The sequence below is a fragment of the Vulpes lagopus genome, chromosome 7 (assembly GCF_018345385.1).
Source record: "Vulpes lagopus strain Blue_001 chromosome 7, ASM1834538v1, whole genome shotgun sequence".
Taxonomy (NCBI): Eukaryota; Metazoa; Chordata; class Mammalia; order Carnivora; family Canidae; genus Vulpes; species Vulpes lagopus.
Genome location: NC_054830.1, coordinates 130,081,812 through 130,093,871, shown reverse-complemented (window position 1 = coordinate 130,093,871; position 12,060 = coordinate 130,081,812). Strand labels below are relative to the sequence as shown.

General features: G+C 48.3%; 1 protein-coding gene across 4 annotated transcripts in view; it reads left to right on the top strand.

Annotated features, from left to right (window-relative positions):
- The first annotated feature begins 5,151 nt into the window (after positions 1-5,151).
- The window catches only part of MAPK9 (mitogen-activated protein kinase 9), a 50,969-nt gene continuing 44,060 nt past the window's right edge, over positions 5,152-12,060 (top strand). For 2 of the 4 annotated variants that reach the window (XM_041761295.1, XM_041761298.1), the window contains exon 1: positions 5,153-5,380. The gene's annotated coding sequence lies outside the window, so the exon portion shown is untranslated. Of the gene's footprint in view, positions 5,381-7,856; positions 7,921-12,060 lie in introns of all 4 variants that reach the window. The other 2 variants (XM_041761297.1, XM_041761296.1) reach the window with 2 other exon arrangements.

The following is a 12,060-nucleotide window of genomic DNA, read 5'->3' as shown; positions in this document are numbered from 1 at the left end:
GCCTTGGGCTGTCCAGTCAGATTCAAGGTGGGGAGGATGTTTTGAGTACACCATGGGGCCCGTTGATGTCGAGATTCACTGCTGGGCAATCTGGGGGAGTTTGCCACAGGGGGTCGGGGGTGCTTTAGGTTTTAAGGGGTCTGGAAATATCTAGGGGGTGAGGTCTTTGTTTAGGTTTTAGGGCTGGTCTGACTTCCAGAGAAGAATTTCCCAATCCCTTGCCTGAAAGCAAGGGTCCAGTTGCTGGTGCTTCCAAATGCCTGGAAAAGGAGGGCTGAGTGCCACTGTATTCATTTATACAGCACCCATGCCCTTTTTCTTATCAGAGAATAAGACCCCAGCCTTCTGCCTCTCCCGACTGTTCCTGCTCTTTTCTCCTGCCATGTTTTCCCATAAGTATGGGACTTATGGCCCGCCCAGGGGTGGGAGCCCATGCCCCAGGAGCCCATCAGAGTCGTCTTCTGGAGATCTTCAAATTTGATTTGGGACAGAGGGCCTGCCCCCACTTGGGTGGTGGGAGAGCAGAAGGTGACACCAGGAGAGGGAAGCTGACCCAGAGGAAAACAGGGTGTGATGAAAAAGTTTGCCCATAGCTTCCAAGGCTCTGGCCAGGCTCTCTAGGTGGTGGTCCTATGGCCAAATCCACCCATGCTCTCCCAGGTGTTAAGACGCAGAAACATCCCAACAATTGTCCCCACTGGATTAAGCGCAGATTGGCTTTCTCTAACACACTATTGGAACAGTCTTGACTTCCATTCCCTGGCATATGAAGTCCTGGTCAGGGTTGGGGAGGAGATGGGGAGGGAATGCGGGAGCAGGAGGAGAACGGGCAATGTGAGGAGGGAGCAGAGGAGGCCAGCACAAGGACACTCACTGTCCCCTTGTGCACTGGCTATGCCCTGACCTTGGCACTTCTCTCCTTGAGCTCTTGAAGCATTCCCATCAGGTGGGGGTCACCACCCAGGCCCATTCCCCATGGAGCTGAGGCTCCAGGAAGCAAACCTTTTGTCTAGAACAGCACAACTAAGTGAAAAGCCTAACAGGAACCCAGTTAAGGCAAGTCCAGATGAGTGGATGATGAGACTGGAGCCTTGGAAACCTGTCAGCACTGTGATCCCTGGACCAGCCTCCAGTGCACCTGGCACTCCCAGGTCATGGCATGGAGCCTGAGTTCTTCTTCCTTCCCTCCTGTGCTCCACGCCGCCCCCCTGCCACCCCAGGGCAGGGAAGTGGGCAATGTCTGCCAGGTGGGCAGTGTCTGGTGTCTGCAGCTGCGGCCTGGCCCATATAGGAGCCAATGGCCTTTATCTCAGAGGGCACATGGTCAGGGCTGCAGAGCCAAAGGTGACAGGAAAGGGGGAGGTGACAGAAGGCAGGTGGGCAGTCGTGATGCAGGTACAATAAGGCCTTCTTCTCAGCAGGAGAGGGAGCAGCCAAGGCCAGAGGTCCCCACCCCAAAAATCAAGACAGGAGCCCTGGCATCCTCCTTGACTCCATCTCCTTCATCACCCCCACATCCCACCTCTAAGGCTGACAATCTTTTCTTAAACAGACTTCTTTACGTCAAGTTTTTTGATATAATTTACATCCACTAGAAGTTACCCTTTTTTAGATGCCCAGTTCTCTAACTTGAAATAGTGATATGACCATTATCATCATTAAAATAGAGTATACCTGCCTGGGTGGCTCAGTTAAGCATCTACCTTTGGCTCAGGACATAATCCCAGGGTCCTGGGATCAAGCCCTGCATCAAGCTCCCTGTTTAGTGAGGAGCCTGCTTCTCCTTCTATCTCTGCTGCTCCCCCTTTCTTGTGCTCTTTGTCAAATAAATAAAATCTTAAAAAAAATAAAAATAAAATATAGAGCTTACCCATCATTCTCCAAAATTCCCTCCTGGCCCTGGTGATCATTCCTGCCCATGCCCCTTACCTTGACCTCTGACAATCACTGATCTAATTTTGCTTTTTCTAGAATGCCCTATAAAGAAAATCATAGAGGATGCAGCCTTGTTTGGCTTCTTTCACTTAGTATAATGTCTTTTTTTAAAAAAAAGATTTATTTATTTATTCATTCAGAGAGAGCGAAGAGAGAGGCAGAGACACAGGCAGAGGGAGAAGCAGACTCCCTGCAGGAAGCCCGATGTGGGACTCGATCCTGGGTCTCCAGGATCGCACCCTGGGCCGCAGGTGACGCTAAACCGCTGTGCCACCGGGGCTGCCCAGTATAATGTCTTTTGTACGTTTTCCATGTTGTACATTTGTCAGGCCAGGGTTTTTTTTGCTAGGTAATATTCCACTGTATGGATGTATCACAGTTTGTTCACCCATCGGACAACCTACGGGCATGGGTTGTTTCTAGTTTCTGTTTTGAATAGTCGCTATATTTACGTACAGCTCTTTGTGTGGACAGGATTTTATTTCTCCTGGATACATATCCAGGAATAGGATTGCTGGGTGGTATGATAGGTATATGTTTGATGTTACCAGAAATTGCCAAACTGTTTTACAAAGCAGACATGCCATTTTGCTTTCCCACCAGCAGCAGATCAGAGTTCTAATTGTTCCACAACATCACCACCTGATATTGTCTGTCTTTATTATAGCCATCCTAGTGGCTGTGTGGTGGTAGCTCACTGTGACTTGTCACATACCTCAAATCTTGAAATAGTTTTCAAATCAGTTCCTTCCTCTTTACACCTGCCCCTCTTTCTGCCTCTCTTTCTCTTACTAGGGTCCTTCTCTTGCAATAGCTCCCTAAATGGTCTTGTGAACATAAGCCCCTCGTCCCTGAAACTTCATGTGCTCTACTGATCTTTCCAAAATAAACACCTAATCACATCATTCACTTCCTTTCTTAAAATCCTTCAAGAGCTGCCCTTTACCTCCATGGATGGGCCCCTATGCTGCAATGCCCCAAGGGCCAGCTAATGAAGTCATGGCCAGAGATGGGTCATAAGAAGTAGCAGGGACTATGGTGACCTAGGAGCTGCCCCTAAAAGCTGCCACTCAGTTCCAGCTGGTCTCTGCCTTCTGGGAATGCAGGCCCCATGTTGCCAGAGCTTCTAACTATTCAAGAGAAACCAGCAAGTGAGATTCTTTTTCAAGTGAAAGCTCCCAATTTTCAAATGTTGGCAACTAAGTCAATTAAAAAAAAAAAAAACTGGGCTAAACAAGGCATATCAGTGAATTGAAGTGAGCCCATGGGTTTCCAGTCCACCTCAAGGCCCTACTAACCCCCCAGTCCACCTCTCCCCATCTCCAGCAAGACCAGGTGACCTCTGATTTCCTGAACACACATGTAGGTCCTTATGCCTGAGTTTCAGGTCCCAGGGCCCATTCTGCCTAAACCACTGGCCTAGCACATTCCTGCTAGCTTTCCAGCCTCAGCAGGGGCTTCCTCCTATCCAGGCCTTCTCAACTACTTCTCACCACCTGGCAGGCTAGGTCAGCTGTTAGTCATGCTCATGTGTGCTAATACCCTCTCCCTTCCCCCTGCACCCTTTATTCACTTGGCCTCCACCAAAATTCTGTGCACTCTTCCAAGCATGGACTAGATCCTTCCTCATCACCTCAGCTGTGTCCTCAGCTTTGCTTCTTAAACCAGAAAAGGCAGAATACTTTTAGATAATTATAAGTGTGAGTGTGTGTGTTTGCACATGATTTTAGGTACTCACTTTTCATGGGGTGCATGTTGTAAACTTGACTGAAGGGTGTAGCAATGGGTGTCCCATCCTAACCTAAGGGGAAGCAGCCATGAGTGCTTCTTTATGAAACGACAGCTCTGACAGCCAGGCTTTACTAGTCTCCCATAATCCTTGATGACAGCAATTTTTGGATGTGTTTTCTCTTGTGCACCTGGGGCAGGTGAGGCTGATGTGAGGGCCAATGTGGGCAGGAACCCACCGGATGGGCCTTCAACTCAGAAGCTACAATTTCAAGCAAGGATGGGCCATACTCAAGTTCAGAAAACTCCCTCTGGTGGCCAAGGTAAGGAGTGGCCTCAGGGAGGACACCAGGGCAGGATCCCTTCCTCTACTCCACTCCTTCGCGGAGGCCCTGCAGCCCTGAGTCTGGCCGTGCATCTCAGACTTGCCATCCTTCCCAAATTCTCTCAGCACCCTCCATGCCCCCCAGCTCCTTGACCTCCCTAGGGTCCTGCTTCCTCCTCTGCATTTGTCCCCTGCCTTATCCCGCAGTGGGTTCTGGCATCCTGTGAAGGCTGCTCCTCTTTCACAATCCTCTACTCATCCGGTCCCCAAAGTGTGCATCGCCCCCCACCCTATTCACGGACCCCTGAGCTTTTTCTCCAACGTGTCCAGCCCCCTCGCCTCACTTCCAGCTTTGCTTTTACAAACGCAGATCTGGCCACACGCGATCCCCTGGCCTCTCCCATCACTTCACACGACCCAGGCCTGCTGGAACCCGACCGAGGGCCAGAGTGTTGCAGAGGCTGGCTCAAAAAGTCAGCGTCCACGGAGCCCAGGCCCCAGGGGGATCTCAGCACTGCATTCCCTTCAAGGCCGTGCCTTTCTCGGAGTCAGAGGCTTAACCCCAGCCCCGAATACACCCGCCTGTCCCCTCCTCCATTCCGCGAAGGACCCGCCGGGGACTTGTGCACGCGGCCACCCGTACTCCTCGCGCTGGGCTCCCCGGCTCCTGGGGGTTCACAGAGAGCCGCAGGGTGCAAGACCCCTGCCTGTCCTTCCCGCTCCCTCGCCGCCTGCGTCTCCACATCCTTCGGGGGCCACACCGCCCCGACTCCCGGCCGCCCGACGCCAGGGCTCGGATCTCCCCTGGCCCTGGGCTCCCCCTACAGGCCGCCTCTCCGCCGGCGCCGTGCACCTGCAGCGCGGAGGCTCCACGTCCCGCCGCGGCGCCGCGGGCCGGGCCGGGGATGGCAGACTCCGCACCGTGCGGGCCCCGCGTCCCCCCGCAGGCAGGCAGCGCCCCGCACCGGCGGGAGCAGCTGCGCGGCGGCGGGCGCCGAACCCCAACCGCGCGGAACTCGGCTGGGAGAGCCCGGCTCCGCCCGCCGCCCCTCCCGCGCCGCCCGTCACGACCCGCCCCCCGGCGCGATTGGCCGCGTCTCTCCGGCTTTCCGCGCGCTGATTGGCGAGAGCGCGAGTCCGTCAGGCCGGCGGCGGCGGCGGCGGCGGCGGCGGAGGGGGAGGAGAAGGGAGCCGGACCGGAAGGGTCGAGGAGCCCCGGCGCCCCTCACTCCCGCGGCGGCGGCGGCGGCGGCGGCGGCGGCGGCTGGGTGGAGCGGGGCGGGGCGGCCGGCCGAGACCCCGGCAGCGGAGCCGCGAGGGCCGCAGCGCAGCGCCCCCGCCCGCCCGCGCTCTCCCCCGCCCTCTCCCCCTGGCGCGGCGGCTGGCGGCGAGGTGAGCGGGGCGCGGGCGAGGCCTGGCGGGGGCTGCCGGAGCCGGGCCCCAGCGCGGAGGGCGGCCGGGGGCTGCGGGGCGGGGGGCCGGGGGGCCGCGGCGCCGCGGGGCAGGGGCCGCCGGGCAGGGGCCGCCGAGCGGGCCGGGCTCCGCGGGGGCGCAGGCGGCCCCGGCCGCCGCCGCCGCCGCCCCCGCCCCCGCCCCCGCCCCCGCGGCTGCCGCAGTGCCCCTCCCGCCGCTTCAGCGCCCGGGGCTGCGGGCCTGCTCCCGGCCTTCCTGGTGGAAGCCGCCGCCCGGTCGCGAGGCACGCGCCTGCCTGCCGCGCGGGGATGCTCAGGGTCCCGGGTCTGGCCCCGGGAGCTTGGCCGAGGCACTGGCCCGCGCTGGCCCCCTGCTTTCCCCTGGACCGCGGGGAGATGTCTGCCCTCTGGGCAGGGCTGTTGTCCGGCGGTATGAACGTGTGTGAAAGCGCCTGGGCAGGAACCCCCGGATTGTAGGTGGAAAATTGGGCGGGATCCCGCCCCATGGTGGCGTGAGTAGGGCAGGAACCCCCTCCCCGTCCGCCCAGAGACCCGGCCCCCGCGCCCGGCCAGTGCCTAGTCATTGCACATTCAAGTGCCTAGCGGTGCCGAGCGGGCCCTGCCCACCTCCCCCACCGCGCCCACCACCCAGAGTATGCGTTCCCGTCCCATCCATCGTCTCTCCTGCCTTGACCGTGCAGCCCCGTTTACCTCAGGACCTTTGCACTTTCGTTTCCAGTGCTCGAGCTGTCTCTGGGATCATTGCACAACAGTCTCTTACTGGTCGGATGTCTCATTTTCCACGAGGCCTTCCTTGACCACTCTCTTTCTCCCCTTAGTCATTCTGTCTCATTATTTTGTTTAATTTTCTTCCTAGCATTCACTCTGCTTTGAAACTATTTGTTTATTTTGTTTCCCCTCTTAGGATGTAGCTTTATGAAAACAGGTAGTTGTTTCACTTGTCCACTGCTTTATTCCCAGTGCGTAGAAGGCACACAGTAAAGTATTCAGTGATAGCAGTTCAGTGAACGAATGAATGACCCTGCCTGCTGTTGCTTTTGCTCTGTCCGCTTATTTAGTGACTTCTGACTAACTTGTGAAATATGTAAGCAGATGGAAGCTTGTTCTCATTTTGCAAAACATTTTAACGTCCTTGACCCCTTTATTTGGTAACTGTCAGAACAAGCTGGGATATAAAATTTTACGTTTTTGTAATATTTTAGCTCTAATTGCCTTCCACACATTCAGGAGGCGTTTACCAAATTCTGCTTTATCTAGGTCAGGCTTTCTGCTTGGCACTGGGGACACTAATGCAATAGCAACAGGGCCTCTTCCTCCAGAGAGACCAGTAGAGGCAGCGGACATGTGGACAGGTTAGTGCCAGGACAGTGTGATGCTTGCTGTACTGGGGGGTCCACACTGTGGAAATATGGAGGAAGTAACAGGTCGTGCTAGAGTTGGGCCTTGAAGGATGGTGAGAAGTTTGCCAGGCAGGGAAAGGCGAAGGAAGGACTGCAGGCCAGCGTTGGGTCAGGAATCAGCCTGCAGGGCCAAATGTAAAAGATCATGGACTGGTGGGGACCCTGGAAAACTAAACTTCAACCAGCAATTTTTAAAAGAAGTCAGAACTTTATGCTGTATTTCTGTGCTCCTGATTCTTAAATGTTGGCAATAGCGAATTTTTAAAAAATTTTAAATGCTCTGAGCCATGCAAAATTCACTTCGTGTGGTTGCAGGACTGTCGACCTCCAGGGCAGGTTATGTAGGAGGGAAGAACTGCAATGAGCTGGAAAGGTAGCCCAGGGCCAGGGGAGCTGGGCCCTGTTTGTCCATGTACTCTGACTTAATTGTCCCTGGAGCCCTGTGTGCAGCAGCCGTGAAACCCATTTCTGCAGAAGAGGACGTGGAGGCTCACAGAGTTTCAACAGTCTGCTTCCTAGCAGGCAGCTTGGAAAGAGAAATTTGAACTGGGATCTCCCCCCAGCTAACATCCTTTCCTGGGTGCCTCTGCTCTCACTGTTCTCTTTTGGCTTTTAATTTGTTCTGAAAGAACAACATCCAAGGTATTTTTCTTCATTAACCTTTTCTTTTTCTTTCAAAAGGATCCTGTAGAATTAAAAATAATCCTATTTTGGCATAGTCTTCTCTGAAGAGCTTTGATATTCCTGAGGATTTAATTTTTGGGATGCCAGGACAGATTAACATGTGTTTAAAATAAGTGTCAGAGGGCATATTCAATTTGTCTATTTAAAATAAAATGTTCTTAATTTTCTGGATAAAGAAAGGTGCCAGATGAAGCAATTAACAGTGAGTAAAGCAGTTGTTTTCGTGATGCATAAGGTAAAACAGAAACCACATTTTCTTGACATTTGATTTGGCAGTAGGGCAGCTATTTGTGGTTTAAATATGTAGCTATACTTTACCACTGATTAAGAAGATGACTTTTTTTTTTACAGAATTTTCTTGAAGAATAATTAAATCTGTACTTCACCTTTTGTGATTGCATGAACTAGTTTCAAGGTTAGTCTTTATTTTAACTGTTTATTATGAGAACTTTCAAACAGACAAAATTAAATTAGTATCCAGCTTCCAATGTTATCAACTCCTGCCCCATCTTATCTCACTCACAGCTCATCTACTTATACCCTAACCCCCCTGTTCTTATCAAGCAAAACTTAAATGTCATATGTCATGTCATTTCATTCATGAATATTTCAATCTCTAAGAGATAAGGACTCTTTTATACTTAGAAATGCAGTAATTCCTTAATATAATAAAATAATCAGTCAACATTCAAATTTCCACTTGTCCCATAAATGTCATAGTTCTTTAACTGTTTGTTTATTGGAATCAGGATCTAGATAAGGTGCATAATTGTGATTGGTTGATATGTCTCTTAAGTTTCTTTTAATCTGTAGATTCCCCCTTTATTGCTTTTTGTTTGTTTTCCTTGTAGTTTATTTGTTGAATCAGTTGCTTGTTCTATACCATTTCCATGGTTGGTATCTTACTGACTGCCTCTCTGCAATGTAATTTAACCTGTTTCTTTGTATTTCCTGAAAATTTATAGTTGAATCTAGATGTGGCTTGGTCAGATTCAGGATGCCCTAGGTGGGGTGCTCTCTCTTCCATCTAGAGGCAAGTAAGCTCACTCTGTGATGTTAGCAGGTATTGGTGCTCAGTGCTTAGACCCATTGATGCATTAGGGGTTGTATTATTTGGGAAGCAAGTTTATATATCTTTTGCACAACAGAAGCTCATCGTTTTGGATTTTATATTGCTTTTAAGTTGCCAGTTAAAATGTTTTTAGTTGCTATCTCAAATCCTCTTTGGAAAACGTTAGGGTATAGATTAATAGGTATAAAAATGAGCAAAGATAGTACTGTTTGTTTTAGTATCAGACTTTCTTATTGCTAAAGAAGTTTACTAAACATTTGAAGGTAAAATTCAAGATATTTGATTTTATTTCATGCATTTGGGTTTGTTTGTTAGGGTTTGGTTTGGTTTGGTCTGTAAAATACTCCACTCTTCCTCTCTGCCCCCAGCTAATTTTACTAATTTTTAGTATCTTTCTTAAGCAAAGACTACATACTCTAAAACTTTTCAGAAATAGTAAAATTGGACTCTAAGGATACATGGATAACAAATGAAATAATTACCTTTTTCTTAAAAAATGAGGCCGTATTAACTACCTGTACATTAAATGGGTTCTTGCCTATTCTGAAGTTGTAATTTTTTTTTTTTAAGATTCTGTTTGTTCATTCATGAGATACACATGGAGAGTGAGAGAGAGAGGCAGAGACAGAGGGAGAAACAGGCTCCCCACAAGGAGCCCGATGTGGGACTCGATCCCGGACTCCAGGATCAGGATGTGAGCCAAAGGCAGATGCTTAACCGCTGAGCCATCCAGGTGTCCCCTGAAGTTGTAATTTGAAGTATTTCTATAAGTGGATTTTGGGCTTTAGGAGAACAAACAGTGTGAACTCCTTGTAGTGGTATGTTAAAAGTTTGTCTTTCCATAGGCCAGGATAGGAAAAACTTAGGGATTTGTTTAAAAAACAATTTGTCCTCCCTCCGCCACAACAATGCAAAGGATAATTGAGAAAGAATGACTGCTTTTAAAAGAACTTCCTTTAAAAACTATATATATGTATGCGTGTATATATGGATTTGTATAGATCTATGAGTGATTTAATGCATTAGACTACTTAAGTGTTGTGCATCTCATCCAGTGCTGCTACTAGTTTGATTTTAGTGTATCAAGGGGTGAGGGTGCAGCCCAGGTAATGAATCCACCAGCTCTGATTCTGAAATCAAAATCTGTTTCACCGACTCTTAACTCTCCTCTCAGAAACATAGCACCTCTTATGAAGTAGATGTCTTCAACAAATGTCCTGAAATATCACCTGCTGGGCCCAATCTAGAATGAAAAGTGAATTCTGTGCATTGCCTCCTGTGTGTTGTCTTTGTTTTTGTTTTGTTTTTAAAGATTTTGTTTATTCATGAGAAACAGAGAGAGAGAGAGATAGAGGCAGAGACATAGGCAGACGAAGAAGCAGGCTCCATGTAGGAAGCCTGATGTGGGACTCGATGCCAGGACTCCAGGATCACACCCTGAGCCAAAGGCAGATGCTCAATCACTGAGGCACTCAGGCATCCCCTGTCTGTTGTCTTTGACTGTGATGCTCGTCCAGTAATGGCCATGTCATCAGCTTTCCCTCTTACCTGATCTTAGTTCACATTTTCAGAATGCAATTGTTTGTTTGGGGGAGAAGTAAATAGAATGGGTGTGGTAATATCTGTCCTAATGGCAGCTGACTTTGAGACCTTGCCCTCTGCGGGCACTGTGCTCACTGTCCCCTGAGTTTGATCCTGTGCTTTTTCTCTGTTATACTGATGATTGTGGTCCAAGATCATCTGGCTACGTGGCAGGCCCATTGCCCTCTGACCCCGGAGTCCTAATCTGTTTTTTTATTTTTTAAAAGATTTTATTTATTTACTTGAGAGAGAGAAAGCACAAGCAGGGGAGGGCAATATTGTGTTTCCCTGATAAGCAAGGAGCCTGATGCGGAGCTTGATCCCAGGACCCTGGAATCGTGACCTGAGCTGAAGGCAGATGCTTAACTGACAGAGCTACCCAGACATCCCTAATCTGTTTTTTTAAGTAGATATCTTTATGTGTGTGACACATAATAACGTGTCACAAATATCTAAAGAGAAAATATAGAAATCCTAATCTAGACAGCTATTTTGATAATTCTTACAAGAAATACTCTAAATCTTAACTCTATATACTATATTCTAGAGGAGAGTAATACATGTTTTTTCTTTCTACTTTTTGGTCTCCTTCACCCATTTCTCCCACCCCCAACTGCACCCCTGGCAACCACCAATCTGTTCTCTGTATTTATAAGGTTGGTGGTTTTCATTTTGTTTTTTTAGATCTCACATATAAGAGAGATCATATAGTATTTGTCTTTTTTTTTTTTTTTAGATTTTATTTATCTATCTATTTATTTATTTATTTGAGAGAGTGTGAGCATGAGTGGGGGGAAGGGTAGAGGGAGAGGGACAAGCAGACTCCTCACTGAGCCTGATGATGTGGGGCCCAACGCAGGACTCAATCCCAGGACCCTGGGATCATGACCCAAGCCAAAGGCAGATGCTTCACCCACTGAGCCACCCAGATGCCCCAGATTGTCTAGGTTTTTGTTTTTTGTTTTTTGCCGTTGAACTGTATGAGCTTCTTACATATTTTGGATATTAGCACCTTATGAGAAATATGATTGATATTTTTTCCCATTTTGTAGATTGCCTTTTATTTTGTTAATAGTTTCCTTTGCTGTGCAGAAGTTTCTAGTTTGTTGTAGTTCCATTTGTTTATTTTTGTTTTTTGTTGTTTTTGGTGCCAGATTAAAAAAATCATTATCAAGACCAGGAGCTTACCGCGTATGTCTCCTTCTAGAAGTTTTATGATTTCAGGATTTATGCTGAAGTCTTTAATCCGTCTTAAGTTAATTTTTGTGTATAGTGAAAGAGTGGTTGAGTTTTATTTTCTTGCATTTTCCACCATTGTGTGGTGTCCCGTTTTCCCATGACCATTAATGGAAGAGACTGTCCTTTCCCTGTTATATATTATCAGCTCCTTTGTCATAAATTAATCAACTGTATACATGTGGGTTTATTTCTGGGCTTTCTATTCTGTTCCACTTATCTGTGTGTCTGTTTCTTTGCCAGTACCATACTGTCTTAATTACTATAGCTTTGTAATACTTAATTACTATAGCTTGGAAATCAGGGAGCATGATGCCTCCAGCATTGTTCTTTCTTAAAATTGCTCTGGCTATTCAAAGTCTTCTATAGGATTATTCGTTCTATTTCTATGGAAAATGCCCCTGGAATTTTGATAGGAATTGTATTGAATCTATAAATTACCTCAGGTAGTATGGACATTTTAACAATATTGATTTTTTCCAATCCATGAACACAGAGTATCTTTTCCATTTATTTGTGTCTTTAATTTCTTTCATTAATGTCTTCTGGTTTAAGTTATTCCTGGGTATTGTATTCTTTTTGATGCAGTTATGAAAGCATCATTTACTTTCTCTTTCTGATGGTTCACCAACATAGAGAAACATGAAAGATTTTTGTGCATTGAAT